General features: G+C 43.6%; 1 long non-coding RNA gene across 2 annotated transcripts; it reads left to right on the forward strand.

The window, feature by feature from the left end:
• The first annotated feature begins 620 nt into the window (after positions 1–620).
• LOC139179148 (uncharacterized) lies at positions 621–26229 on the forward strand. 2 transcript variants are annotated; one of them, XR_011563641.1, is made up of 6 exons: positions 621–735; positions 3566–3732; positions 5866–5975; positions 14463–14575; positions 15993–16040; positions 25967–26229. It is a non-coding gene; the product is annotated as an uncharacterized lncRNA (long non-coding RNA). The 2 variants fall into 2 exon arrangements; XR_011563626.1 differs by lacking the exon at positions 15993–16040 and having other exon boundaries at positions 25967–26208.

Here is a 26229-nt window from a genome sequence, read left to right on the forward strand (position 1 = left end):
TCAGAAACAATAATAACACAACAGTCAGGTTTGGTCCAACACCCCAGTGATTCCCAAACCTCATGCTATAAGTGCAAGAGGTGGGAGGGGACGGATGAGTCTGTGACTCTGTAGAATTCCTGCCATGTTTTTCTATAGCCAGACAGAGCAAGAAATTCCATTTAGCCATGACCCCAAAGCCATGATCCCACTCTGTGGTTGAACAAACTTGTGCTTCATTGACAGGTTCAATGCTGACAGGCTGAGAATAACTGAAACAATTAATTCTAAAATTATCCCCAAGACAAATCTCTTTTTGTCCAAAAATTCTAGGCTGCTTTAATGTCTGGAGTGTGTGGTATTTGGGTTTTTCTTTCAACATTAAATGACAAATTCCAGTCCCAGGGCTCTAGAGTCTCCAGAAATGGAGGGTCCTAACTTGTGTGTGCCCCCCTTTCCAGGTGTGAGTGCCCCAATGTGATGAGGCAGCAGACTTGCAGACTTCAGTCCCCTCACACGCTCTGACAAGCGTGGCTTGGTTCGCAGGTCACATCAGGATAATGCAAACTGAGCTATGCATTTACTGTAATTCTAATCAGATGACTCTATAATTGGAAGAACCCCAGTGGCATTCTGTCTTTGGAATCTTCTCCATTAAGTGACTGAACGAGGGCCAGGGGACCTTTGCTTGCCCCAAATGTAGGTCCTGATGGAGATGTTGGAATCTGGGTACTGTGTTCCATTCTCCTTTTGTTGGTAAGATGCTAAATCAGTCTGGAATTGGCACATCATGTGTATCGCAATCATTTCCCCTCTTCTCTTAGTAATGTCTGGCCAGTTGCATTTCTAACAGTAAAGAACAAGTGGGATGCCCATAGTGTGTATATGGCAGGACAGTGGGGGCAATACCTGTGTATAAGCTTCATGACAGTGACTGAATATTTTTGGTGAACATTTCCAAGTTTAGACTGTGCTCAGGTTTGGTCATGGTTGTCTAAGATCATAAGAATAATAATCTGAATTTCTTAATCTTTCTGGATACATCTGTTAGAAACAATAAAGACAAATGTATTGAGGAAGCAGATTGTAGTAGGAACTTCACAAAGTATTGGATCATTTGGGGAAATACAGAAATGAGTCAGATCTAAACCCTGACCTTGAAGAGCTCATATTTGGAGAGAGCTATAAGTCAAGCTCATAACAATTATAATCCAAGATAGAAAGTACGAGTTCTGTGGCATTGCGATTTAGAGGAAGGAAAGATCATTCTTAATGGGAATATCTGGCTTGGCTTCTTGGAGGAGGTGGGTTTTGAGCCACACTTCAAAGCATGGGAGGTTACCCGGTTCAGGGAAAAACCAGGGGAAGAGAGTTACAGGAGCAAAGGTGAGACGGGAAATGTGAGGATGTGGGTATTGGTGAGCATGTCTTTAAGCAGCCAGGGTGACTTGGACTTTACCAGGGTCAGCAATCTGGGTCAGATTCTTTATGTCAGTATTTCTCAAGCCTCCTGTGCAGACACATGGGGATCTTATTAAAATCAAATTCTGAAGCAGTAATGAGTGGGGCCTGAAATTCTGCATTTGGAAAAAAACTCTGAAGTGATGCTGATGCTGCTGGTCTGAGGATCACTTCAAGCAATGAGGAACCACTAAGGATTTTTTAAATTTTCTTGGAAATTTTATTTTATGTTGGAGTACAGTTGATTAACAGTGTTATGTTAGCTTCAGATGTGCAGCAAAGATCACTGAGGGAAGTAGGAAACAGTAGGGAAGGAATTGCTGCAATAACCAGCCTTATACATCCCTTTAAGGAGGCATTTGGAGAAGGCGATGGCAACCCACTCCAGTATTCGTGCCTGGAGAATCCCAGGAACAGGGGGCTGCTGTCTATGGGGTTGTACAGAGTCGGACACGACTGAAGCGACTTAGCAGCAGCAGCAGCAAGGAGACATTTTCAGGTTGTCTCACACACACACACACACACACACACACACGACTGGTACAGCAAGCAAGATTCAGGTGAATGTTTGCTTTCTGTCCTTCTTTCCTCAATTGCACTGACTCAAAAATCCAGTTAGAGGGTGAAAGCGGACAAGGGGTGGAAAGATATTCAAGACTTGGATTCAAGAAACCAGGTACGACACAAATCACAATATAAAAGCTGTTTTGGTTTCAGAAGTGGTTTCTTCTCCTGAACTGTTGAAGGGAAGAAGTGAGCTGATGATGGCCTTTGTATTTGAAACCAATTGAAATCCTGGCCCTCTGGCTTGGTCATTAATACAGTTTGTAATATGATGATAGTACTTTCATTATACTATGGACAAAAGAATAGAGATCAGAAGATCTGACCTTAATCCTCTAACCTTTCAGAGTGTCACATGAAGTTCCTCATCTAGAACATTTAAGAATCAACCTTTAACTGGCCAGCTCTCAGTTCTTCATAAAAACCAAATGAGCCAATGAATCTGAAGGGGCTTCTTAGGCTGATAAGCGCCTTGCAGGTGAAGCACCTGCCGGGTGTAAGGGCTGCCTCTTATTACTGCAGATGAAGACGTTAGTCTTTTCTCTGCTCTTGGGAACTGCTAGTGGCATGATTAGCATCTGTGGGGAGGGGCCTACGGCAGCCTCAGGGGCAAGGCCCCAGGCACTATGGTGTGGGAGGTCGCGCGTGGAGTTTGTGTCCTTTTCACAGCAGGATGCACCTGCAGCCAGCGGGTCAGACTTGCACTCGCATCTGGCTGTATAGCTTCCTGTGATCTCTAGGGAAGTGTCATCAGCTGCTATATTGCCGTGCAAAGCATCCTCTGGGAGTGACGTTGAGGCCAGACTCAGGTGCTTGGGAGCTTCTGCCTGAGTTATGTCTTGTGTTCTCTGCTGCCTAAGGAAGGTTTTCCTGGCTTCAAACCCAGAGCCAGTAACACTGGCAGATGGGGATATTTGTTGAGTAAGGGCAGAGTCAGGAACATTAAGCCTCCAAGGGCTCAGAGAAAACAGGCAGGACATCAAGAAACAGCCTCTGGGCCAGACAGAGAGGAAGGCAAACAGGTGGCATTCACAGTATGTGGGGAGAGGGGACGATGACTCCTGAGAGTCAGACCTGCAGAGTCAGGAGCCTGGACCAGAGAGTTCATGTTTAGGGAGGATTCTGCTGCATGTCAATCTTGATAGAATTGGGTGTTTTCAAAACAACAGACAAGAGATAACTATGGGGGTCAGGTTCAATCCCCTTATTTTGCACTTGAGGCAACTGAGGTATTTGGTAGGGGCTTGCCCTGGTTACACTCTAAATGAATAGAAGACCCCAGGGTGCATGCCAGGTCTTGTGATTACCTGTTGATGGTTGAAAAGGACCATCATTTTTGCCTCTCTTTGACCTCAGTTTCTTCATTTGGAAAAAGAGGGGATTGGAAGAGCTGTTCTCTCCCTTCTATAATCTTCCAGCTCCAATATTTGATGAGTCCCAGGGACCCAGATTCAATCCCAGCCCAGGACTTCACCCTCTCCGGGTTGTGCTCTGAGGAATCACACCCTCTCCGCTTACTCTCCCTTGGGAATCTGCAATAATGTTTCATCCCTGTTTGCAGACTCACTTTCACAAGAGGAAATCAATAGATTCTTCAAGCGGTTGGACCACAGGATGATGCCTGGGCCTATTTTGTCAACCAGGTGGCTCTGCTGAGGGAAGTCGGATGAGTCATTGTCGGCCAGAAATGTAAATCTGGCCTGAGGCTTCCCTTGCAGCAAAATTTAGGTCAGTAATAATAGTGAGCGTCTGTGCAGCACGTTACAGTTACAAATCACTTTACATACCTCATTTGTTTATCACAACTATTCAGAGATGTCGTGTTATTGTTGTGCCCATTTTGCAGATGAGGAAAATAGGCCCCAGAGGTATGGTAACTTTCCTAAGGTGACAGGAAATGCGAGTGGTCGACCTGGGATTTAGTTGTCTCTTAGGACTTGGTTAAGTCTTTGGGCTTTACAATCCATGTTCCATGCACCACCTCTCTTTATATTAGGCTTCTTACTGCCAACTCAGCTTCCAAGGAACTGAACAATAGCAAGGAAGGTCAATCTGCTTTGTGGCATTTCAGTGGGGAAGCAATGGTTGTAGAACACCAGTGTGGGTACTACAGTCGTGGCAACAGGCCCAGGAACAGACCTTCCATTTCTCAAATGGAAGACCAAGTCTCCTGATTTCCAAACCAGGGCCTTTTTTTTTTTTTTTTTCTTCTATTTTGTGAAATATAAAACATAATTCAAACACTTAAAAAGAGGATGATGAAAACTATAACATTTCAATAAACTTTCTTGAGTGCATGTGTGTGCTAAATCACTTCAGTCGGTGTTCAACTCTTTGCCACCCTATGGACTATAGCCTGCCAGGTTCCTCTATCCATGGGATTCTCCAAGCAAGAATGTTGGAGTGGGTTGCCATGCCCTTCTCTAGGGTAATCTTTCTGACCCAGGGATTGAACCTGCATCTCCTGCACTGGTAGGTAGATTCTTTGTCACTAGGGCCATTTGGGAAGCCCATTACCCAAATGTTTCTAATTTTATCCACTTCTGAGCTTATAGTGGAATTGTGTACTTTAAGACAATGGCACCCACTCCAGTACTCTTGCCTGGAAAATCCCATGGACGGAGGAGCCTGAGGGGCTGCAGTCCATGGGGTCGCTGAGGGTCAGACATGACTGAGCGACTTCATTTTCACTTTTCACTTTCATGCATTGGAGAAGGCAATGGCAACCCACTCCAGTGTTCTTGCCTGGAGAATCCCAGGGACGGGGGAGCCTGGTGGGCTGCCGTCTATGGGGTTGCACAGAGTCGGACACGACTGAAGTGACTTAGCAGTGGTCCCCTTGAGCCAGGGAGGATTGTACAATTAGTTCTGGCTAACTAGTTGTGAGAAGAGGTGACCATGTCACTTCTAGTCCGGAGCATGTAATTGTTCTTTCTTTTCCTTGACATGGCTGCCAGCAAGAGGGTGGTGGCTGCTCTGTCTGCCTTGGTCCATGAATGACAACAATAGTCAGAGCCCCTTTGCCAACCTACCATGAATGAGCAAAAAAAGCCAAATCTCTGTTGTCTGAAGTGTCTGATTCAGACTTTTGTTACTGTAGCAAAACCTAACCTATCCTGACCTTTATGTTCATCTTCCCACCTCCCTGACTTTGAAGGCATGCTTCAGCTTTTAAAAGAAACAAACATTACCCAAAACAACTGAGTCTCTTTCTAACTTACCTTTTCCCAGCCCTTTTCCTTGACCCCCCCAAACAACCACCACCCAAAGATGGGATGCCTTTGTCCTATTCATGTTGGGTACGTTTATTCCATAAACATGTGTCCAAGACAATATATAGTATTGATTCATGTTTTCTTTACATAAATGATGTAATAATACTGACTTATTCTGCAAATTGCTTTTTTCATTCAATATTATTATTTTAAATATATTGATATTGGTACATAGTTTATTCAATTTAACTTCTACATTGCTTTTCTTTTTCTTAAATGTGTTACAATTTATTAAGCCCATTTTCTTAATAATGGGCTTTAAAATTTCTATTCCTTCACTTCATATTGTCAGACTTTAAGAATTTTAGCTAATCTGATGGATATGAGATGGCATCTCTTAATTTTTAAATCTGCATTTCTTTATTAGTGAAGTTAAGCATTTTACCATATGCCGAGAATCATTTCTCTTTCCACACTTTGCATGTTCATACAGTCTGCCAATGTATCTCGATTGCTTTTAATTCTTCTTATGGATGTATAGGATTTCTCTGCTATATTCAGGGTATTAATTCTTTGTCAGTTACATATGTTGAATGTGCATCTGTGACTTGCTTTTAATTTTTTTTTTTTTTTTTTTGCTGCCCAGTTCTCAGTTGTTGCAAGCCACTGGCTGCCTTCTTCTGGACACACTTAATTTTTCAGATCATGGCAATGACATGGTGAAAACAGCTTGGAGGTGAATTTTGAAAGGCCTGTGTGAGTAAATGTTCCTTGACTCTAAATATCTGTCGTAGGCTCAGGAATGTGTTCTTACAAAAGAATCTGTGAAGGACCTGTTTTGCTTACTCAAGGATCTCATTTGCTAATATAATTCTGTGGTGAAAGCAAAAGAACCAGGTGTAAGTGGAAAAAAAACCTTAGTCACTAAGGCTTGTTTGGGCTGCTCAGTGATGAACACTGGGGTGACAGGTTCTCCTGCCATGGTGAATCCTGGCAAGATTCGTCTGGCTCTCCGGACATTATGCAGCCCCAGCATATGTGGGAGGACGCCTGAAAGAAGTTTCGTCCTCAGGGGTCTCTCCTCTCCACCTACACACCTTGGAGAGCCTTCACCAGGGTGTGATGGTGGGAAGTCTGGGACGCATTCATCAGAAGGTAGGAGAAAGCAGTGTCTTGAAAGTGCCTTTAGCTTTCCAGTGGGGAGAGTCATTTTCAAGCTTTGTTTATCTCTCCATGCCTCAGCTAACCCCAGGAGAAAACCTTAGCTCAGGACAGGAAGCTCAGAGCACCCAAAAGGATGACTACAGAACTCAGGACTATTTATGTCTGCCTCTCACATGTCGCTCCATCTCTGCCCCAGGAGGCCAGGCTGCGCAGGTGCTCTAAGGGCACCTGATACCCCATCACTCCCTAGGAAACCAATGGGCATGGAGGAAGCTGAGCTCTGGGATCAATTACGCTGGTGAAGCTACAAAGGCTAGGGATGAGCCAGGAGTGTCGTGGCTTAGGAACGACTTGCTGAAAAAAGACTCGATGTTCCCAGGTGGAATCCAGTGGCCCCAGGGGGAAGTGACCCAGCATGTCTGGCCCATCGGCCCTAGTGCTTGGCCCGAGGAGCCAGGACACGCCTGCCGTTCCGGCTGACTCACTAGAGTGGCAAATTCTTTTCTCCTGTACAGTCCTCTCATCTTCAAAGGGAATTTATTAAGCCCCACAATGCCATCAGCACTGGGCCAGGTGTCATACTGGCCCATTAGGTGGACACAGGCCTCTGCCCCAGGGAGCGTGCCGAATGAGGTGGAGGATAGCAGCTGAGACTGTTGACATTGTCCGAGATTATCCTGAAGCAGCTGGTACAAACCCTCCTGCTCTTTGCAACAGTGTGTATGAAACTCTCAGCGCATGCTGTGTTCTCTCTTCATCCCCTTGCCTTAGCTCTCTCTGTTCCTTTTGCCTGGAATGCTTTTCCACTCTGTGTGCTTAGTACCTTCAAATGCCAACTCCTAGGCAGAGTCTTGGGCTTCCCTTATGGCTCAGCAGTAAAGAATCTGTCTGCAATGCAGGAGACCTGGGTTCAATCCCTGGGTTGGGAAGATCCCCTGGAGAAGGAAACGGCAAGCCACTCCAATATTCTTGCCTGGGAAATCCCATGGACAGAGGAGCCTGGTGGGCCACAGTCCATGGGGTCTCAAAGAGTTGAACACAACTGAGCACAGCGTACACACACAGGTGGAGTCTTCCCTGACAACCCCGGGTGGAGCTGACCTCTCTGAAGTCTGCATCCACATGGCATTTTGTATCCTTTTTAATATGGCGCATACCATTTATGCCAGAAACTTCTGCTTACTTGTTTATCTTCCTTTGTGGAGTCTGGCTTTCTTGAAGGTGGCTTTTCTGGCTTTTTCCTCTATATTTCCCCACCAAGAATCCAGTAGATTCTCAGTAAACACATGCTGGATTAAGTACAGCAAGGGTACGGCATGTGCTTTCATCTGATTCCACCTTGTGGCATGACTGTAAGCAGGTCACGTGTGTCTGAGTCTTAGTTTCCTGCTCTGTAAAATGGGAGCAGGGAGGATAAATAAGGTAGAGGGCCTCCAAGAAGTTTTCTGGCTCTATCATCTATAATTTGAACCTTCTGGTCTAGAAGAAAACTGAGAGTTCATTATAATTCAGTAAAGACCAGGGTACTGTTCTAATTTACATGTATTAAAGGGCCCCATAGATACTTTCCACCTCTAGTCTGTCACCTTTACAAATTAGAATTGTGCAAATTCTCTGACTGAAGCTTCAAGAGGCTTGTGATTGATTACAGGAAGTATATACATTTTATCTTCCCTGGGGAATAAAACTGTTGAACTAAGAGATTCTTTGAAAGGAATTTCTGACTATATCTTCTGATGACTTTTGTCAGCCTGGGTGCTGGGAGGGGTCCTTGCGTGACTGTGCATGTCACCGCAGCATCTCTCTTCCCATGGATGCAGGCTGCATATGTCAGTTCCAGTAGCTTCTGACCCATGGACCAACAGTTTTCCTACACCATCTCTGCCTCTTGAGTTAAAGGTTTGAAATTCCCTGCTTGAATAGTATTGAGTGGCTCTCATCTTCATAAGATGCTGGGTACTCAGTCGCTTCATTCGTGTCTAACTCTTTGCAATGCTATGGATTGTAGCCCACCAGGTTCCTCTATCCATGGGATTTTCCTGGAAAGAATACTGGAGTGGGTTGCCATTTCTTCCTTTAGGGGATCTTCCTGACCCAGGGATCAAACCCGTGTCTCCTGTGTCTCTTGCTCTGTAGGCGGATTCTTTACCACTGAGCCACCATGGAAGTACTTATAAGAAGCTAATAATACACAATTTTGATCTTATCCTGCCTATGAAGAGAGGCAGGACAAAGGTTATTATTGACCCATTTTGCAGATGGAGCTAAGACTCAGACAGGTGAAGTGACTTCAGGAGCTGCATGATTAAGAACTTCTGAGTCTGGCCTAGGGAAAGCCATTTAGAATCCCACTGTTCTAAATTTCATGGACTGCTTTAAAGATTGTTTACATGGCTGTTTTCTTGACTGGTTACCCTGAGGCTTATTATTTGGTGAAACTAGATGCAGGTGAATTCCAGAAGGAAAGAAGGGATCCTAACCAACTTCTGATTTTGTGGCACCAAGAGGCTGTGTTCATTAGTGAGAAGGGAAGTCAGATGAGCTAGGACTGTCCACTGGAGGTTTCTATTGTTAGCATCTTACTTTGCCAGAGAAGGAGTTGTCGCAACCTGAAGGAGGGCCTCCCCCTGAAAGCCTGAGAAGACTCAGATGTAGGGCAGGGCGAGGGGACATCTTAGGGGTGTGGGGTCTTAGTGTCCTCCCTTTATCTCAAATGGAGCTCAAGGCGGGTATAACTTGCTAGTTGTATCTGTGAAATGGAGATGATACATCCTTCCTAGCTTACATCAGGGGGTGATTGTGAGGGTCACATATTATATGGAGGTGACAGTGTTCTGGAAACTCAAAGTGCTAGATGAAAATCAGGCAGCCTCATTCCACTTCCATAACTACAAATGGTCTTACTGGAGGGATGGGCGCTCAGACCAGTGTTCTTTTCCTAAAAGTGGTTGCAAGATGCATTATGCAAGAGAATACATAACATAAAGTATGAATAACCACAGTTCTTGTCAGAACACTGGAGAGGATTAAGCTAGGTAATGATGTAAGGGCATTTTAAAATGGTAACAACTGCTATTGTTATGACATTCTTGTTCCTCAAAGGTTAAAAGGTAGTTCTTAATAACCTGAATGGAATTTACCCAAACCCTCTGTGGTGCTATTTATGTTGTAGCCCTGCCTCATCCTGGGACTAGTTTTACTTGGCTGAGAAGTAACGAGATGGGCTGGGCTGGAACTCCTCTGCTCAGATTTTATTTCTCATATACCTTTTGTATGCTCTTTCTGAGTCAATGGCTCTAGCTTTCTATAACAACCTATAGGCTTCTGGTCCCTTTAGCGCTAACTGATCCCTGAGGACTAATTCCTTTCAGAAGAGGGTTTGTTTGTTTGTTTGTTTCCTTTCTTTTACCTGGGGGAAAAATAGTTATTCTTATAAATTGTGAAGGAAAACTCCTTGGGAACCTAAAAAACACTTGAAGTGAGTAGGGTGCAAACTTATCTTAATAATATCAAAGGAAAGCATACATGCTTTTTATTTCCTAAGAGAGGTAGAGGCACCTTATGATATGGGATATGCACTGAAGATATTAAATTGTAAATGAAAAATTAAAGCCATAAAAATAGCAAGAAGACAAATATGTTAATTATAAGGCTTTCTCAGTACATTACTGCAATTGAACGTTAAATATATCTCTGAGCTTCCTGGCAAGCCAGGCAAAAAGTAAACAAGATGACTTACATTATGTTCTTTTTCTGATTGAAGGGAGTGTCTTGATTGTTTGAATTTTTTTCTGGTACTAATGTTGAAACCAAATTTCATACCGAGTAATCCTCAAAGGTAATGAATCTCTTTAGCAAGAGTTTTACGTCTAATGCAGGAAAGTTCTTATATCTCCCTCTTGTTCCCCCTTTTGAATTCAGAGACTCATATTAACTATGCCTAAATTTCTTCCCCTAGATATTCCAAAGTCACCTCAAACTGAACATATACCAAACTGAACTTCTTTCTGAAATTAGTTCATTCTCCTGGGTTCATTAATTCAGTTAAAGCAGCACATACACAAGCTGTCCTTGCCATAGAAATCTAAGGATTGGAGCTTCAGCTTAAGCATCTTATGGCCTAATTCTTACATCCGTACATGACTACTGGAAAAACCATAGCTTTAACTATATGGACCTTTGTCTGCAAAGTGATGTCTCTGCTTCTTAACATGCTGCCTAGGTCTATCATAGCTTTCCTTCCAAGGAGCAAGCGTCTTTTAATTTCATGGTTCCCATCACTCCTATCATTTGTTTAGATGACTCTAACCCTAACCTCCAGCCTGCACCCAATCCATCCTAGAGACTCTCTCTCTTGATTTTGTTTAAATCCACCCTCTGGATTTGTTTAAATCCATCACCACTAATTTAGGTCTCACCTGGGCTACTGCAATGGCTTTTTAATTTGCTTTCTTATGATTTCAACCTATTTTGAACACTGCTTCTCTAGAAATGGATCTATAAAAGTACAAACTGAATCCTTCTGCAGGTTTTCCAAAGGCTATGCATGGCCTTCACCATGAGATCTATACTCCATGCTTGGCAGGTGAGAGTTTCCAGCCTCATCTGCCGGCACACCTCTTACAAATTCTCTATCACAGTCTACTTGTTCCCTTAGCATACATCACGCTCCTGACTCTGTGCTTTGCACCACCTATTCCTTCTGCCTAGAGATCCCTCCTATCTTGCAAACCTGGCATCCTCCATTCTGGAAAGCACTTCTCATCCCCTCTCAACCCCCACCATAGTTAGGTGCTCGCTGCTCTGGAGACCCCAGGACCTAGCATATCTCAGTTATACTTAACACATGGTGCTGTAACCATTGGCTTTGTTTCTGAATCCTCCAAGAACATTAACTCTTTTGGGAGCAACAGTGGTGGAGTTTGTTTTCTTGGGCTCCAAAATCACTACAGATGGTGATGGGAACCATGAAATTAAAAGACATCACTCCTTGGAAGGAAAGCTATGACAAACCTAGACAATGTGTTAAAAAGCAGAGACATCACTTTACTGGGGCTTCCCTGATAGCTCAGTTGGTAAAGAATCCTCCTGCAGGGCTGGAGACCTCTGTTCGATTCCAGGGTTGGGAAGATCCGCTGGAGGAGGGATAGGCTACCCACTCCAGTATTCTTGGGCTTCCCTTGTGGCTCAGCTGTTAAAGAATCTGCCTGCAATGCAGGAAACCTGGGTTCAATCCCTGGGTTGGGAAGATCCCCTGGAGAAGGGAAAGACTACCCACTCCAGAATTTTGGCCTGGAGAATTCCATGAACTATATAGTCCATGGGGTCACTAAGAGTCAGATGCGACTGAGTGCCTTTCACTTTCAGTTTGCTGACAAAGGTCCATATAGTTAAAGCTATGGTTTTTCCAGTAGTCATGTACAGATGTAAAAATTAGACCATAAGATGCTTAAGTTGAAGCTCCAATCCTTTGGCTACCTGATGCAAAGACCTGAATCATTGAAAAAGACCCTGATGTTAGGAAAGATTAAAGGCAAGAGATGGGCAAAAGATTGAAGGCAATAGAGGATGAGACGGTTGGATAGCATCACCGACTCAAAGGACAAGAGATAGTGAAGGACAGAAAGCCTGGTGTGCTACTGTCCATGGGATCGAAAAGAGTCTACATGACTTAGCAACTGAAAAACAACAAAAGACAGAAATGGAATCTCATTCATCCTTAGTCTCCAGCTCTATATGTGTGTCTGACATAATTGGAGCCTGATAAGTATTTGTTGACCAAATGGGTGGAAGAAAAGATAGAACACTGTTTGACATGCCCCAGTGAGGTCAAGTTTAGGATGTGTTCACTAGCAATACAGGGATCCACAGAACTTTTTCTTTAAGATATCTAGAGGAGTGGGTAGAGAGAGAGTGCTTTAGGGAAACCTCCCTTGAAGGCATCTTTCTGTGCCAGCCTTTGGTAGCAGCTGGTGGCTGACAATGAATGGTCTTGTTTGCAGAGACCTCGGTGACTGATATCCTGTGTGCCAACCAGACAAATCTATACGTCTTGATCATCCTATATGTGGGTGGATGGGTACTATTAATACTATTCTATTAAGAGAAGAAAGAAGCCTTGGCCAGGTCATGGATTATGATGGTGTCTTCCTGGGTTTCCCTCAAGAAGTATTACTTTCCATCTATGCCCTGGCACAGCATGGATTGAGCCCTTTCCTTGCTCCACTCCATTGAGTTTTGCATCATGTACCATTTTTGTCATAGGCATCTTTATTAACAGGGGCACTTGTATAAAATACAGATTTCCCCAGGCCCCCTCATCCCCTCAGAGATGGTCTCCAGGTTGGCTGGGGAAATCTATCAAGTAAGCTCCATTGCCTAGCTCCTCGCTGACCCTTTCCCAGCTCTAGACTGACAGAGCCTGGGCTCAATCTTGTTTTTAACCTCCATGGGTCATTTGGTGTGAAGGTCTGTGGGCACAAGTAATTTCCAATGTCCCTGGGCCCAGCACAGCAGAGCTTGACCACCCCACAGTCCTGGGGGCTGCTCTCTTCATGTCACACCGATCCCGCCTGGGAGGAGCTCTACTCCAGGGAAGGGATTTGAGCTCCTGTGCAGGGCTTTTCCAGTGTGGTGTTGGTTGATAAAATTCTTACGAATAGCCATGACCAGTAATCCATTTTTGGAAGTTAATCATAATCACTCAAAGCCCAGTAGGATTTTGCTGTTCTCAAAACACTCGCACTGGTGTGATTGCCTTTGATCTCACGGTAGCCCTATGAGGCAAGTAAACCAGGGCTGTTCCCATTTTACAGATGTAGAAACTGAGACTCAGAGAAGGCAGGTGACTTATAAAAGTTCACACAGATGGGATTGCTAACCCTTGGTCTCAAGTTTCCTGACTCCATCTTGATGCTGTGTTCTGTTTTACCTTGCTTACTGATCTATTATCAGATTTGCAAGTTGAAGAAGAGGAACATTACTTAGGATGATAGAACGGTATTTTAGGGCTCATCAATGTCCATAAAGAAATCCACAATTGAGATTTTCTATAAAAATGCTAAGTACAAATTTAAATAAAAATGTTCATCTTTGAATTACTGGAGGAACAGACACTGTGACTAGATATTAAAACTTGAACCTTGTGTATTAAGAAGTGTTCCGAAGTCCATTATACCAACCTCAGCATTGAGCAAAGTTTCTGTAGTATGATGGAACTGGCTTGCATTCAGTAGGGAGCGCCAGTTGTGGGCATCTTTTCCTCACTTCATGGTTTAGTAATATCACATCAGTAGCTTGAAATCAGCCTGGCGCTAGAATTTACCCCACGGAAATCAGCAAATGCTACAATTCTGGGCTTTGTCATCCCAGAGAACCAGTTGTTAAACATTTACCATCACACCACTGTTTCCAGCTAACAGTGACTGGCACACACTAAGAATTTGAAAATTCTTCTCTGTCTCTGTGTGGGACAATCTTCAGTTTTCCATTCTAACCACAAGTCGTACCCCATTCATGGACTATGCCATTCCTTAAACATGAGATTCTTTTCAGCTGAGCTTGCAAAACCAAGGTGTATGGGCTTCTACCAATAGTCCTTCATATTTGTACAGTTTGCAGATTGTTTGCATACCCCTCATTACCTCAGAGCTTTCTTCGGTCTGTGGGGCAGATGCCTTCTCCTTTCAGTAGAAAGGAAGGTCCTGAAGATCCCACAAAGGATGTGACCACTCGCAATGTCACAGGCCTAATGAGTGCAGACAGGGGCTTGAATCCTTGTTCTGTGCTCCTTCCCCTGGTACCAGGCGCCCTCCTTCACCCAGGACCCTTGCAATACCTGTAGCTCAGGCTGTGGTCTTGGTCATGGATAAGGTTTGCCTAGATGCAGTCTGGGGTGTAACATGTCTCTTAGCCTTTGGCAGAAAAGGACAAACAGGCTAGCTTGGGAGTTTCTGCAAATAACAGCTTGCCCCACTTTACTGGTCTCATTCAAGGGCAGAAGTCTACTTTCCCTCCCCCTTAGCCTTGATCCTCTCTTTGATTCCTTTAAAAACTATTCTGGAGACTTTGTGTCTTTAGGTCCTGCTCTCAGCAGAAATTTGGAGCCTCCTGAGTGACCAGCATTAATGCCCCACTTCCCCTCTTGCACAACTCCCAGCTTCTCGACTGCCCAGTGATGGAATTATTGATTGGTAAGCATTTCACAACACATTTTCAAAACATGCTGAAGGTCAAGAATTAATGACTCACGGGCAGTCACATTTCTGTCTGCCATGGCCCTTCTACGTTATATTAGTGAGGTTGGTGAATATAAGACCAGGGAGAAACTGAGATAAAAGTCAACTCTGTCCAACTCTGGCCAGCAGGACTATTTAGTGGCTGAAAAAAAAATAATTCTTGGTCTTCTCTTTAGTGCGTGTTCTGTGGAATCACTTGATTTTTAATACCAGGTATCTTGAAGAATATAAGATGAAATCGAAGGATTTCAGGACTGATTTTGCCACCAACTTATCCCAGTAGGTCAGAGTACCAGGGAAGTACTCAGCTGAAGAAAAAGGCCAGGGTGATATATGGAGGAGGGGGGTGTGGTGGGGGTAGGTGGGACTATACTTCTCTCTCAGTCTGTGATTGTACAGCGGTCCTTTAGACCTGTAGAGAGATAACCCCGGATCCAGTCTTGTAGATAACTGTTCATCTCCTTGAAAAAGTGAACATTGTTAGTCGCTCAGTTGTGTCTGACTCTCTTGTGACCCTATGGACTGCTGTGTGTGTGCTAAGTCGCTTCAGTCATGTCCTATTCTTTGCGACCCCATGGACTGTAGCCCACCAGGCTGCTCTGTCCGTGGGATTCTCCAGGCAAAAATACTGGAGTGGGTTGCCATGCCCTCCTCCAGGGGAGCTTCCTGACCTGTGTCTCACATCGAACCTATGTCTCATGTCTCCTGCACTGGCAGGCGGGTTCTTTACCACTAGCGCAACCTTGGAAGCCCATGGACTATTGTCCACAGCCTTTTTTTCAGGTAAAAATACTGGAGCGGGTAGTCTTTCCCTTCTCCAGGGGATCTTCCCGACCCAGGGCTCAAATCCTGGTCTCTTGTATTGCAGGCAGATTCTTTACCAGCTGAACCACCAGGGAAGCCCATTCACCTTTTGTTTGAGGCCAATAAGAACTCCTCTTGGGATACTGTGGAAGAGCACCTAGCACCAAGAGTTCCAGACCAACTGGTTCACTCTCAACTTGGCCACCTATGATTTGCGTACACTAACAAGTTGCTAAACCTGTTAGAGCTTTAGTTTCCTCACCTGTGAAATGAAGACAATGACAAAGGCCTCCTTTCAGAGGGTTGTTTCAAAGATCAAGTGATAAAGTGTATGCAAACTTTTTGGGTACAAACTCTAATGCATAAAAGACCTACAGTCTGATTCTCCATGGGCTGGTTTAGAGGTTTGGGGGCAAAGAATAGCAAGGGGATATTTTTTTCTTCTTGATATGAAAATTTTTTCTCACCTTTTTCCCCCTAAAGTAATCTAATTTGCAGAATTAGAATTTCTGAATGCCTTTTCAGGAACAATTATGGAACTGAAAATTTCTTCATCATTCTCCTGTAGGTGTTCATACTCTAAATACCTGGAAGGTCCTTTAATATCATCACAGAAGTAAGTGTTTTGTAGTTGAAGTAATTAGTGGTGTTTGCACTGCAGTACTCTTGCATGGAAAATCCCACAGACGGAGGAGCCTGGTGGGCTGCAGTCCATGGGGTCGCTAAGAGTCGGACACGACTGAGCAACTACATTTTCACTTTTCACTTTCATGCATTGGAGAAGGAAATGGCAACCCATTCCATTGTTCTTGCCTGGAGAATCCCAGGGACAGGAGAGCCTGGTGGGCTGCCGTCTATGGGGTCGCATAGAGTCGGACACGACTGAAGTGACTTAGCAGCAGCAGCAGCAGCACCTCCTTTACTTACCAGCATAGCCCCTCCCCACCCATACACCCACATAGCCCCCTCCCTCTCCAAGCTCATGTGGGCAGCATCGCTCCCCTCACCCCTGACTAGAGGAACAAACCAGTAAAAAAAGGAAGTAAATTCACTTATGTAAAGTACATTCTGGGTGAGGAAAGGCAAGCATGTCTTTGTCTTCTCTTCAGGACATATCAGGACTTACAGAGAACTTGGCAGTCTCCCGCTCTCACCTCTTCATTGTAAAAAAGAGCCACAAGGCTCAGAGCTGAGAAATGACTTCACCAGGGTCACATGGCTAGCTGGGGCAGCATCAGGATTCAAGTCCCCATCCCCTGACTTCTCCTACTCCTCTCTCTATTACACCAGATGTGGAGAGGACACAGAGAACATGAAAGTAGAAAGAAAAGAATACATTCTGGTTGGATATCTTGGGCTTCTGGTTTTCAAGGATAGTTTTATGATCAGTGGCAATGATGCCTCAAAAGCTATGGTGACTAGCTTGAATGAACTTCTGTAACAAACTCTTATCACAGCACATGATGCGTCAAACACCTGCTAGATCTGAGCGCTGGCACCAAAGCTGATTTCATGGTCAAAGAAAAGAGGGGGAAAGAAACTTGGCTGAACAAAGCTGGCAGACTTTTCACTAGAAAATTCACAGGTAATTTCTGTAGGAACAGGAACACATTTCCAAAGGCTTTTAAAATGTCTTTAAATGTGAGAGGGTGAATTTACCAATTAATGAGGTAAAGGCCACTGAGGACCGTTTGGTGCCTAAGGCCTCTTCCAGACTGGTCCCTTCTACCTGCCTTGGTCAGAGTCCTAGCAGCCTCAGGATGGGCAGGTTCAGAGGTTTGCCCTGAGGTTACTGATTTCCATCTAGGCTCCCACACAAACACATTCCAAAGACTCGGGCTTCTCCATGGAATCTCTTCTCATTACCAGATGAAGTCAGAGGGGCAGGGGCCATCTGTCTCTCAAACAGAGTCTACCCATACAAAGTGGATTCTTTAGCCTACTATGGAGGTCAACCTACATCAACAGAACAGGCAGTGGTCAAACACATGGTCACTTCCCTTTGGCTACCTACAAATATTTGAGCTGCAAGGTCTGTTCATTTGTTTACTCTTCTAATAGCTATTATTGGGAGAGCATAGGGTTAGAATCCCCATGGGATGTGTGGCTTGCTGGACCTCAGTTTCCTCACTTGTAGGGTGCTACTCATTGTCTGCCTTGTGGACCTTGCTAGTTGTTTCAGGAATCATTTGAATGACACATGGAAGTGCTGTTTCAACCCTAAAGGCTGCTGTGAGAGTAAAGGATTGTTGCTACTACTCTGTGTCCAACAATGTGCTAGGCACCAGGAGGATAACAAGAGAAACGTAAGAGATGATCCCTACACTCCAGGAACCTATAACTCTGTATTAGGAAACAAGACAATTCATTCGGGTATCCAAATGAAATATGTGAAACGCCTCAAGGCTTTATTAACTGCTTAAATGATGGGTAAAGACTCTAAGATTTGTAGGAGCTCAGAGAAGCTGAGATCATCAGCCAGGCTGGAGATGTTGGGAATGATTCCTGGAGGAGGTAAGGCTTGAGTTGGGTGATGAAGTAGACAAAGAAGACAGAAAATCTCTACATCAGGGTGTGGCATAATGGAGTCAAATAGTGGAAGACTTTCTTGGTAGATCAATCCACTTGGCGTTAGAGTTACCATCAAGCTTGAGTTATGGATTTAAGGATTTGAGAGAGTTATTGGAAAGAGAAAGTCAGGACAGTTTTTAGGTCAATAATAAGCCATGATAATAATTTAGGAGGACTCACATATGAAAGATGGACTTGTGGGGAGATACAGGAGAGAAAGGGGATGGTGGGGGAGTCCAGACTCAGGATGCTGTGGTTTGGACCAGACCAACGGAAACGGTAAGAGCAGGAATTACATGTAAGTGAAAGAGTTCTGCTTGTAACAAGAGAACAAGTCACCTTATTAAACTTTCCTCCTTTGTTCGTGTCTCAACTTTGGGATTTGAGTTAAATTGGTCAAGGAGGAGCAAGAAATAGGGAGCATCTCTATGTGAACACTGGAAGATTCCAGAAAACCCAAATTGGTCTCACAGTGTCTATTTCTCTCTGCATAAAAAAAGGATTTGAAGTTACTGGCTGATCCAAAGAAACATAGATTTAGGAGATGGCCAAAATCATAAAGTTCACCTGTTCACACCTGTGGCCAATTTCAGAACTTCTGCTCCAATATCTCCAGGAAATACGCATCCGTTCTCTTCTTAAACTTCTCTAGTGAAGAGCATTCACTAGTGCTTGAGGAAGACCTGTAGTTAGTTGTATCTGTGCTTCACAATTTTTAAACCTTGAACTTTTGTGAATTTCCATAATTGATTCTCTTATTTGTCCCCAGAGGCATCCAGAACTTTTTACATTCCTTTCACATCTTCTTGATTCAGTCATTTAATTGCAGAAGCAGGGCCTACCTTCTAAGTTTTCCTTGTCTCTAACACTTATAAATTACCTTTTAAATTAAATAATTGAAGTGCCACAAAATCTCATTACTTCTATTTTTGGTTATCACTTGACCCCAAGAAAAGAGACTTTGACTCTGGACTTTACAGAAAAAATAAATAAATAAAAAAAGAAAGAGAAAATTAGGATCCTTCTTATCCTTCTTTCCTTACTTCGACTGGGGTGTTTTATCTGCCTTGTACAAAAGTCAGGTCCCACAAAATAGGTGTTTTCATCTCTTTCCTTTTTCACCTGAGTGGCTGGATATCTTTCCAGGGATTTAGTATCAGAAATCAAATCCAAGAAGTTTAACTCAGTTCAGGAGTCCTGCCAAGCAGAGGGTGAAGTCAGGTCAATTAGAGGGGGCAGCAAACAGGAAGCTTTTAAAAAGCTGCTGCTGTATATTTCTTTACCATCTGAGCCACCAGGGCTGTATATTTGGAGCAGAAAACAGCTTTAGTCAGTAGCAGTTTTTAATTAATAAAACATAAAATAAATCATTACCATCACCATTGCCACCATCATCACCAACATCAACCAGGCAAACCCTCAAATGTCTTCACTGACACAGAAGGAAGATTTGTATAAACACACTACTGTTCTCTTATGGCCTTTACTGTTGTCTAAGCAAGTTATATTGACATGGTCTCTTGGAGGCTATGTTGCAGAAAAACTTCAGTATTTGCTTGAAAAGTTTAGGGTATAAAGGATCATCTTAACAGAACATAGAAAATGCTCCATCAGATCAAAACCAACAAGTAAACAAACAGAAGCAGGTCAGTTCTCTTTCTGGCACTGAGCAGGACCATATGCTTCCAGAGATGATAATTTAAAAATAGCCTGTCACACAGCTCACATTGTCACCCTGGGACATGGTGGGGGTGGGAAGTATTGCCTCACACTTAATGATAGTGACACTTCACATTTGTCCCAACCTGTTTTCAAAGCAACTCGGAGTACTTTCCAGTTATTAATTTTTCTTAAAAAAAAAAAAAAAAAAAGTCGAATCCTTCTGGAGTCCCTAGAAGTTGAGTAGGAGCTGGTACGAGTCTTCCCACTTTACAGAGAAGATGACTGAGGTATTGAAAGATAAAGTTACTAAGGATTACGGGGTGACTCAGGGATTAGTCTTGTGCTGTTCGAAGCACGCTGGGCTGACAACTGCAGCAACATCCTGGGCTGTGAGAGCCACGAGTTCATAGGATGTTGCACAAAAAAGAGAGACAGTTGCTTCCCATTGCTTCTGTTTTGAAATGTACTTGCCTTTCATTGTTAGCATTTCATCAGTTTCCAATTTTAAGGCAAGTGGCTTACTAGCCATGGTGACCTATATTTGCAGACCCATGTACAGAGGCATGACTATAATCACACATCTCTGCACTTTCTGGCAACTGAGATGATTTTATACTCATCATTTCATCAGGTCTGTGTAATGATCTGTAACTTAGGTAGGGCCAGAGGTTTAAGGGAACAAAGGCTCAGGGTGTGAAGGAACTTTTTCACCTTGTGAGTGCAACAGACACCGATGGAAATCCAAGTGTTTTCTCTGCATGTGTGGGATGTTTTCCTGCCCCATGCCTTCATCTAGGTCTAAGCCAAGTGGTGAGACTTGGCTGCAGACTGTGAGTTACTAGGAAAAACATCCCCTTCTGTGCTCAGGTTTGACTCTTCCCTCCATCTCCTAGTTTGATACCCAACACTCAGTTTCTAATTGGTTGCATAACCTTGAAGGGGGGATTCTAGATGTGGCAAAAACCAAAGGAAGCCAGTAATGAACTCCCTTTTCCGGGGGAAGGCAATTTCTTGACATACTGAGAGGTCCAGGCAGATGGTCTGGATACATGTGGAGTTCACTGATGTGTTTATTGAGTAGCCTTAACCCCTATTCCAACTGTAACTCCCTCTGCTCTGTATCATGACCGCTCTCTTTCCAACACCCTAAATTCCCTTGCTGCTTTCCCCTTCATTGGGCAAAACCCCCATCCTGGTGAAATGTGATTATCTTCTTGGTCCTCCTTTGCTTGCAACTAAGCAACAGATGCTGTTAAGAACACTGCGGATCATGTGGTCACTTTAAATTTATGACCACAACCCTCAGTGGATCCTGCCAGTGTGCCCTCTAACACTTTTAGCAAATTTACTTTATCAGGCTCTGGATTGATTTTTTCATACCTTTATCTCCCTCTGAAATCTCCACTGGGCTGCACCCTCTCTGGACCTCAGGATGATGACATTCCTGCTTTGCTATCAGAGGAAATCACTATATCTTTCCACTACCAACTGCTTAATTCACCTGCATCTGGACCCACATACACTGCCTCCTTCTTATTAAGAGGAGGGAGTGTCACAGCCTCTTAAGTTCACTTCTTCCATGTGTCCTCTGGATGCTATCTCCTTTCATGTACTTCTTTCCTGAACATTATTTTCTCTTATTTTGTTACATCCATTCTATTAGCAAACAAATATGTTTTCATAACAACAATTAAAAAACTGCAACTCTCCCTTGACCCTACATATCCCCATAGCTGCCATCCCGTTTCTCTGATGCCTTCACAAAAAAAACTTAAAAAAAGTAAAATCTGTATTTCCTATCTCCTCTGATCAGCTCCCATTCTTTCCTCAACAATGCTCCAAATTTCTTCTGACCCTATACTTAACAGCCCTTATCAAGGTCACCGATGGGATGCACCCAAAGCCAAAATATATTCAACTAACTGGATTATTCGATAGAATGCAGCATGGTTGATCCTTCTGATTTTGAACGTTTTCTTCTCTAGCTTTCTGGGATTCCACACTCATCTCATTTGCCCTTACCTTTTTGTCTCCTTGTCTGGCTCTTTCTCCTCTGTATCAAATTTTGGAGTGCTCAGAGGTTCTTGTTTCAATTCTCTCTCTACTCATCCTAGATAAGCTCCACGAGCCCCAAAGCCTTAATATACTATCTATGTGCAGATGACTTCAAGTTTCTCTCTCCACCTGACTACTCCCTTGAGTTCCAGACTTGATAACTCTAATTGTATATCTAATAGGTGTTTCACACAAACCATGACCCAAACCAAACAATTGATTTATCCCTCTCTCCTCCTCCTATTCCTCCTTCTCAAGTCTTCCCTGTCATGGGAAGTGGTTTGAGCCTCCTAGCTGCTATTTTTTCAGGGTAAATTCTTGAATCATTTTAGTAATTTTCCTGACTTCCTTCAAACCCCATGTTTAATCCATTAGCAAGTTACATTGACCTTTACGTCTAAAATAGGTGTCAACTCAGACCATTTTTCATTATCTCCACAGCAACAATCTTATTCCAACTACCATCATATTCTTTCCCTAGACTCTTGTGCCCCTAGTAATTTTCTGTGCAGTCACAAGAATGATGTTTTGAGAATCACAAATTATGTCACCTCTCTGCCAACTCCTCTTACTATGACCTGTAAAACCATACAGGTCCAGCCCCTGACTTCTGTCTTATTGTTCAGTTGCCAATTTGTGTCGAACTCTCTGTGACCCCATGAGCTGCAGGCTTCCCTGTCCTTCACTGTTTCCCTGAGTTTGCTCAAACTCATGTCCAGTTGAGTCAGTGATGCTATCCAGCTGTCTCATTCTCTGTTGCTCCCTTCTCCTTTTGCCCTCAATCTTTCCTAGCATCAGGGTGTTTTCCAGTAAGTTGGCTCTTTGCATCAGGTGGCCAAAGTATTGGAGCTTCAGCTTCGGCCTTGGTCCTTCCAATGAATATTCAGGGTTGGTTTTCTTTAGGATTGACGGGTTTGATCTCATTGTTGTCCAAGGGACTCCCAACAGTCTTCTCCAGCACCGGAGTTCAAAAGCATTAATTCTTCAGCTCTCAGCCTTCTTTATGGTCCAACTTTCACATCTGTACATGACTACTGGAAGAACCATAGCTTTGACTATATGGACCTTTGTCAACAAAATTACATTTAGCATCATCTCCTTTCAATCTCAGCCTTATCCACAATGTTCACTGTGTTTTTTCTCCCTCAGACTTGCCAACGCTTCCCAACCTGAGGACCTTTGCACTTGCTTTCCCCTTCTGCTAGATGCTCTTCTTGCCCACTTTCAGTGACTGCTTCAACTTATCATTCAGGCCTCAGCACAAATCTTGTCATTCCCTGGGAGCCAATTCACCTGAGCCATGTTGCTAAGGTGGTCCCCTCCAGGACCAAGAAAATAAGTTTCCTCCCCACTTCCCCACCCCTAAACAAGTGTTTTCATTTAGGTTGAATCTGGGTGAATTACACCCTCAACTATTATAAGTGAGTCAGTATAAAAATTAACATTGAAATTTGTGCCTACTCTATCCCTTGTGGTTTAAAAAACATGATTTAAGCGTGTCACTCAGTGATCTTTCTATGAAGGCCCATCAGACGAATTCTTTTAGGCCTAAGGGCTAAAAAGTCTGTTTCTCCTGAGGAACTGGTAATGGGACACTGACTTGCCTTTTTTTTTTTTTTTGGCTTTGCTAACACAAAGCTCAGAGCCACAATCTTGGCTGAATTATTACAAATGTGTAGAACTATAGGACCTGGTTACCTGTGTAGACAGCAGCATTCAATAGAACTTTCTATAATCATGGAAATATTCCACATCTGCAATGTCTAATAAGTAGCCATCAGCTACATGGAGTCATTGGGCACTTGAAAGGTGGCTAGTGGCCCTGGGAGGCTAGATACTTTTTTATTATATTTAGTTTTAATTAATTCAAATTTAAATAGATATATGTGCCATTGGTGCAGAAGGCAGTGGCAACCCACTCCAGTCCTCTTGCCTGGAAAATCCCATGGATGGAGGAGCCTGGTAGGCTGCAGTCCATGGGGTCGCTAAGTGTTGGACACGACTGAGCGACTTCACTTTCACTTTTCACTTTCATGCATTGCAGAAGGAAATGGCAACCCACTCCAGTGTTCTTGCCTGGAGAATCCCAGGGATGGGGGAGCCTGGTGGGCTGCCGTCTCTGAGGTTGCACAGAGTCGGACACGACTGAAGTGACTTAGCAGCAGCAGCAGCAGCAGCATGTGCCATTGGACTTCCCTGGTGACTCAGACAGTAAAGAATCTGCCTGAAGCTTGGGAGACCCGAGTTCAATCCCTGGGTCAGGAAGATTCCCTGGAGAAGGGAATGGCAACCCACTCCAATATTCTTGTCTGGAGAATTCCATGGACGGAAGAACCTGGCAGACCACTGTCCATGGGGTCACAAAGAGTTGGACACAACTGAGCGACTAACACTTTCACTTCACATGTGCCATCGGACCACATGGGCCTGGGTATTCTATGGTTTATCTCCAAGACATTAGAATTTATTTTAATGCACACTTTATTATTGGTTATTGTATTTCATTAATATTTCATTAATCATTTGTGGCTGGTTAAAACACACACACACACACACACACACACATTTAAATGAGTAATTGAAGATCACGTGGAGAGAGGAGCCTGGCAGGCTACAGTTCATGGCGTTGCAAAGAGTTGGACACGATTGAACATGCATGCTTTAGTATGTTTTTAGCCTTAGGCGACATGGTCAGCAAATGCAGACAATGAGTCTAAAATTCTCCCTCTTTTTGCACAGCTCTGTGGAAAGGCTCTAGCAGTAAGTCTGAGCTCCAGATTCTAACCTTTGTTTTGGAGTTGAACAGGAACTGTGACTCCAAATGAGCCAGCTATTCAGTATGTTCAGATGTAAAATGGGGTTTCTAGAATGATGGCTTGGTGCTTTTGGCATTTGAGATGCCAGATGTGTAGCCCCTGCGCCTATTCCCACGCTTTCTGGAACCTGGAAGCTGGCCCCTGGCTACCTACTTGGAATATAAGGCAGATGTCAGGAGGTGATTTCATTCCTGCCTGTACCTGAGGCAGAGTCACTGATAAACCAGCTTAAAACAAATATGAATCGTCCCATCTTCCAAACATCTTCAGGGAAGGAGAACCCACCCCCAGTACTTAGGTATTTGGATGGTTTTCAATACAGGATGAGCTACCATTTTTTTAATTATATGAAAACATAGAACTGATGTCAGAAGACTTGTGTTTCAATCCCATCTCAGCTACTAACTAGCTATGCAACTTTGATTAAGTCAGTTTCCTTTTCTCTCATATGGGAGGATTGAACAAAATGACATTTAATTTCCTGTCTTACACTAGCCATAACAATAATAGCTAACACTGATTGAGAGCTTAGAATGTGCTGAGGTGCAATACCTTATTTAGTCCTACAGTGGTGACAGTACTATTTCCAGGACAGGAGAAACTGAACTTCAGTGTTTCCTGAGAGTTGGCAAATGGTGGATTCTCTATCTGAACCCCATGGTCTGTGTTCAGGATTCTCTTTCTTACCTATTCTACATTCTCCAGCATTTTGTTTTTTCATTGGCCTGAACACTGTTGTTTTTCTGGAGTTGTCTTAATCCTCTCAACCAAAGCTTCCCAATCTGGGCCCCCGTGGACCCAAATATTGTCTCCTTAGTCCTTGGAGTAATCAGAATCAGTGCGTTGGTTGCCAACATAACAAGTACACAATTATTCGTTTGCCTACTATGCTGTATAAGTATTAATACTATCACTTTCTAAGGATGCCATAATATGGAAAATGTTGGAAAGCATGTCGATTTAGACATACATCATGACTCACTTGAAAGCTTTAGCTTGGACATTTCACAAGTCATCGCACATACATTTTACAAGATTGTATCAGCAAGAGATGTTCTGTCCCACAAATTTACTCCCTCAGATGGGAGTATCACAGTCATTTCTGCATCTCCAACACGTCCATCTCAGAACCATCTCCGAAGCTGATCCTCAGACTAGAAACTATCTTGCTCGGTGATAGGGTAGCATCCCCATATTGGTTAGAATCCTAGAATTTAGAGCCAGAAGGAAGTTTAGAAAATTTAAGGCCAACCCAAAGAAGGTAGAAGATTTTTTCAAGGTCAGTGTCAAAGTTGGAATGAACACTCTGGTCTCTCTCATGCCCAATCCAGAGCCCTTTCCCAATCTGAGCCCCATCTCTTAGACTGAGCAACAGAATTGGTTTTGTTGGGAGATGAGGCAGAGGAAACATAACTGAAATTTCATCTCTCCTCTGCAGATGCCAGGAGCAGTGGAGCACCACTGGCAGAAGAACCTGCCTCCGTGCTCCTTCAAAGGCCACAGACCCATGAGAACCATTCACTGTAGCCTGAGCCACATGCCTAGAGGCCACAGCAGTGCACAGGAAAGTGAGGGGAAGTGGAAACGTGCGAGCAGACGGCTCAAAGCAACGGGCTCACCACCGGAAAAAAAAAATAAAAATAAACACGCTCAGAAATAGTGTAACTGATATGCAAAGGAGATCAAAACAAGGGTTTTTAA

This window comes from Bos indicus, chromosome 1 (assembly GCF_029378745.1).
Source record: "Bos indicus isolate NIAB-ARS_2022 breed Sahiwal x Tharparkar chromosome 1, NIAB-ARS_B.indTharparkar_mat_pri_1.0, whole genome shotgun sequence".
NCBI lineage: Eukaryota > Metazoa > Chordata > Mammalia > Artiodactyla > Bovidae > Bos > Bos indicus.